The following is a 5704-nucleotide window of genomic DNA, read 5'->3' on the forward strand; positions in this document are numbered from 1 at the left end:
GGAAGGAAGGTTGGACAATCCTACTTCCGTAGTGATACTGCCTCGGAAACCCAAGGAGGGGTCACTATGAGTCAGGGCCAACTCGACGGCAAACAACAACAACAACAACATCACTCTGGAAGCAGATTGCCCAACCTTCCTTCCGAGGAGTGGCTGGTGGGTTTGAACTGCCAGTCTTCTGGTTAGCGGTCAAATGACTTAGGCACTGTGCCACTAGAGCAGTCCTAAAATTCCTTCATTTTCAAGGTCTGTCTTCTGAATCATATTTTGATAATGACTATTATTGTCATTGTTTCTCCAAACAATATGATCTCTGTGCCTTCAGGGGTGTTAGTTTGATGACACAGTATTATTTTCTTTTGGTTTTGAATCATTTTATTTTTTATTATTGTTGAGAATATGCACAGTGGAACTTACACCAATTCAAATATTCAATGGCATTGATTACATTCTTCAAATTGTGCAACCATTCTCACCTTCCTTTTTTGAGTTGTTCCTCCCTCATTAACATAAATTCACTGCCACCTTAATTTTCTATCTAATTGTTCAAGTTGCTCCTATAAATTTGACCTCATATTCTTAAAAGAGCACAATGGTCAAGATAAACATTCTTTACCAGTTAAACTAAACTACATTTGGTTTAAAGAAGATTTCAGGGGATATTGCTGTTTAAGGTTTAAAGTTTAAAGATTATCTCCGGGCAATAGTTTTGGGGGTAGTTGTAGCATTTCTTAAAACAGTGCTCCACCCTTCATCTCCAGGATTTTCTCCCAAGTTGCTGATCCTCACGTAGGGAGTGTTGACATGTACAGGCAGGCAGCAATACTGTCTTGATGCCACCTGTACACAGAGATGTAAGGCACACTTCACTGGCAGAAGTGTCAAATTGTGACAACATCGACAAACAAAAAACAGAATCAATGAATTATTATATATCTGGTAGAGCTAATTCCTCCATTTACTCATCCTTTCCAAATTTGTTTCTAGTTGTTCTTGCTTATTTTTCCTACATAACTAACTAAAGTTAGGAAATCTTATTTACACAAATAAATGGTCAGTTTTGACAGCAGTGTATAAGTCTAATCACTTGGTTAATTATTTTATGTATCACGTATAAGTGCCTTTTACATTAGAGCAGAATTAACAAATGCCTGGCAGTCACTTCCCTCTCATGCTCTTCGTAGACACTGCTAATCCATCAAGGTTCTGTTTTTCTCTGATACCAGAAGATGCCTTAGAATCAAACACAGCATTCTAGGTGCCACTATCAATTGATTAGAGTTGACACATGTGATTAAGTTCCTCTAAGCCATTAGTCAGGAGCTCTGGTAGCATAGTGGCTAAGACACTTGCCTGCTAACCAGACGGCTGGCGGTTCAAACCCACCAGCCACTCCTCGGAAGGAAGGTTGGGCAATCCTACTTCCGTAGTGATACTGCCTCGGAAACCCAAGGAGGGGTCGCTATGAGTCGGGGCTGACTCGACGGCACATAACAACAACAAGCCATTAGTCACCAAGGGCATGTGAAGGTGAAAGTACAGAGAAGTCTAATCTATTATCAATTCTCTAACAAGGTACGATACATACTAAACATCACTACAACTCCTTGTGGGAAAAATCTCATTTCTGTACCAATTAAAGGACATTTAAGGACACCTACACACAAAGACACAGATAGAGCCAGGCTACTTGAGCTGTGGAGCCCAGACCAGTTATGGAGTCCTATTAGACCTACCTTCACAGCAAAGCCTAAAGGCCAGCAGAAGCTCCTTTCAGTTTCCCAGTGAAGTATTGAGCTGTCTCTACCATTTACTCATACTCAGGAGTAAATGACTGCTAGCTCCAGTAGACTTCTGCAGGGGCCCAATACCTCATTCTAAGCTATGTTTCTAAATGATGTGGGGATCCTGTTAAAATGCAACCTCTGATTGAGTCAGCCTGGGGTTGGGTTCAATGATGTTGTTGGTTAACAGACCAACTAGTAAGGTGCTAAGGAACAGATCATGGGGAGAAACTCCTTGATTCATGGGATCATTGAGTGTCTTAGGCTGGGTTATGTAGAGAAGAAAAATCAGTGAAGCTTATGTATATACATACATAGAGAGAGAAAAAAAAATTATTTCAGGGAATTGTAGAGGCTGGCAAATCCCAAGTCCATGGGTCAAACATTAAGCTAGAGGCTTCTTCTGCCTCATGCAGCTACAGGAGCTGATGAACTCAAGATTAGCAGTCAATACAGCAGGCTGCTGGCTTCAGAGGCTGATGAATCCAATATCAGCAGGTAAAATGGCAAATACTGGTTCACAGGCTGTGAAGGCAACAATCCCAAGATCAGCAGACAATATGAGGCCACTGGTTCAAGTCCAGATGATGATGAACCAGATGTAGGACATTGAGCAAAAAGCCAAAGACCTTTCCCAAAGCTTTTCCATGTGTAGTAGAAGCAGGACACACCCAAAGGAAATTCTCTGTCAACTGATTGACTGCTCATAGCAGATCTTATCTTGAATGTAATTACATTATATCAGATCTCATCATAGAGGATAACACATCATAACTGCTAAATGACTTAGAATCATGGCCTAGCCAAGCTGACACAGAACCTTAATTATCATAGTCCACCCCTTGTCAATGTGGCCCCTGTATATATCTCCTTAAACCATGCATAATCTCTAAATAAAAACAATTATAAAGTCATCCTTACACCTAACATTATACAACTAACACATATACAACCAAAAATGCATTAGCTCTGTTTACAGCTTGTATTTTATGACTGAAGAAAACAAAAATTTTTGATGCATACATAGGAGGAAGAAATACTCATAACAATCATAGTCCTCATTTCTGCAACTGGTCACATGGTCATAACTGGAATTTAGAACTATCTTCTCTTACCACCCATTCAATATTCCCTTTGCCTTCAGCAAGAACCTCAGCTGGTTGTGGTTCTTTGCCTGGTGGGGTAACCCAAACCTTCATTCCTAAAGGATCTGGGCCATTAGTACTTATATCAGAATTTAGTTCCTGTAGTTTTCCATTGACTTTAATCACAGGACACGGTAGTACCAAGAGGCATCACAAGGAATCTCCTGTATTGCAGACTTACTCTTCCTTACCTCCACTGTGTAATATCAATCCAACTTCCCCATAGTAATCAGAACCAATCACACCAGCCCATATAGTAACTCTCTTCTTTGCCTGTTGATCCAGAGGCATGAGGATTCCAAAATGACCGGGCAGCATTCTTAAATTCCATTTGAATACAATCAGTATTGTGTCTTCAGTTTTCCTCCCTTTGGGACTAAGACCTCCAGCCAGCAGGGCATAGGTCCCAGAAACAGGAAGCAAAAATTTTTTGAGTGAATCACTAGGGATAATAGTGAGTGATGCCATTCCCGTTTACACCCTCTGGTTCAGAGATCCATGAATCCTGGCTATTGGGAAACAGCACCATATTTTGGATGATGGTTCAGAGCATATGCAGCCTCCTGGAGAAGTGCAAGGTATTGTCACTGACCTGGTGCTGTAATTGTCCCTTTAGAAGGCCATGCCACCATTCTATCAAGATGGCTGATTCAGGATGATGAAGAACATGGTAAGACCAGTAAATTCCATGAGCATAGGCCCATTCCCACACTTCATCTGCTATAAAGTGGGTCCCTTGATCTGAGGCAATGTTGTGTGGGATACCAAGACAGTGGCTAAAGCATTCTGTAAGTCCACAGATGGCAGTTTTGGCAGAAGCATATGTGCAAGGAAGGTAAATCCATATCCAAAGTAAGTGTCTATACCAGTAAGAACAAAATGTTGCTCTTTCCATGATGGAAGTAGTCCAATGTAATTAACCTGCCACCAGGTTCTGGCTAATCACCTGAGAGATGGTTCCATATAACAGTGTGATACTTAAAGTTGTGTGTCAACTTGGTTGGGCCGCGAGTCTGAGTGGTTTGAAAAATTGTGATGTAGTCATTCCCATGATGAGATACGCTATGATGCTATGAACAGCTAATCAGTTGAAGGGGAGTTTCCTCAGGAGGTGTGGGCTGCTTCCAACATATCTGGACATCCTGGAAAATTCTTGAGCTTTCTTTTGGATCTGGATCCTGCATCTGGCTTATCATCATCATCTGGTTTTTGAAGCTGAATCAGTGGCTTGCCATATTGCCTGCTGATCTTGGGACTGTTGCCTTTGAAGCCTGTGAGGCAACAATCTGCCATTTTACCAACTGACCTTGGATTCATCATTTGCCAAAGTCAGCAGCCTGCTACACTGTATGCCAATCTTGGGATCATCAGCCTTTGCAAGCTGCATGAGTCAAAAAATGCCTCCGGCTTTGACCCACAAACCTAGGACTTGCCAGCCTCTACAACTGTGTGAGCCATTTCCCTGAGATAAATTTATATACATAAAATTTCTCTGCTGCTGCTGGCAGATTGAGCACTCAGCAGTGGCTGTAGCCAAGCCAGCCTTGGTGAGTGGAAGTCCATGTTGCAGAACCTATGCATAACCTCCATCCCTGCCACCATGGCCACTTTGTTCATGAATCCATTGGGCAGTGGCAGGAATGGTTGGGGAAAGATGACTGGTTTCCACAAAATGTCATCCTTAGTTGTTAAAGTCTTCCTCTGCAAAGGTCATCCTTTGGTGATTATTTACCTGAGACACAAATATCTTCATTTCTTTAGCCCATTCAGAGAGGTTTATCCACATACCTCTTTCCCAAACCTGTTGTTGTTATGCCGTCGAGTCGGACCTAGCTCATAGAGACCCCTCCTTGAGTTTCCGAAGCAGTATCACTATGGAAGTAGATTACCCAACCTTCCTTCTGAGGAGTGGCTGGGGGGTTTGAACTGCCATACCCATTTGTCAACAATTTACCAATAATGTTCTTTCCTACTACCTGACCATCCAGCCACATCATTGGTTATGAGTCAGTACATAATCACACATCTGGCCATTTCTCCTTCTAAGCAAAATGAACAACCAAATGCACTTCTCAGTCCCATTGGGAGGATTTTCCTTCACCACTGTCCTTCAGGGAAGTACCAGAAAGAGGCTGCAGTATTGCTGCTGCCGACATTTGAGTGGTGCCTGAATATCACATCTATAAACCAAACTCACCATTGCCGAGTTTGATCCAGCTCATAGCGACCCCTCCTTGAGTTTCTGAGATGTTGGGAGCTCTGGTGGCATAGTGTCTAAGGCATTTGACTACTAGCCAGAAGGTTGGCAGTTCAAACCCACCCATCACTCCTCAGAAGGAAGATTAGGCAATCAACTTTCATAGACATACTGCTTCAGAAACCCAAAGAGGGATCACTATGAGTCGAGTCGATTCCGCTGCAATGAGTTTTGTTTGTTTGTTTGTTTTTGTTTTTTATCACTATGGGAATAGATTGGCCAATCTTCCTTCTGAGGAGTGGCTGGTGAAACCCACCAGCCTTCTGGTTAACAGTCAAATGCCTTAGGCACTGTGCAACCAGAGCTCCCATCTTTGAACCAGGCATGCATTTTCTCTTCCCCCCCTTTTTTTTCTTGCTCCTGTTTACTCTATTATATATATACATATATATATATGGACATTTTTATGATGCATGTTGTTATTATGTGCCATTGAGTTGGCCCCGACTCATAGCGACCCCTCCTTGGGTTTCTGAGGCAGTATCACTACAGAAGTAGGATTGCCCAACCTTCCTTCC

Source organism: Orycteropus afer, unplaced genomic scaffold, assembly GCF_000298275.1.
Source record: "Orycteropus afer afer isolate SDZICR_OR568_19922 unplaced genomic scaffold, OryAfe1.0 scaffold00124, whole genome shotgun sequence".
In the NCBI taxonomy this organism is placed as follows: domain Eukaryota; kingdom Metazoa; phylum Chordata; class Mammalia; order Tubulidentata; family Orycteropodidae; genus Orycteropus; species Orycteropus afer.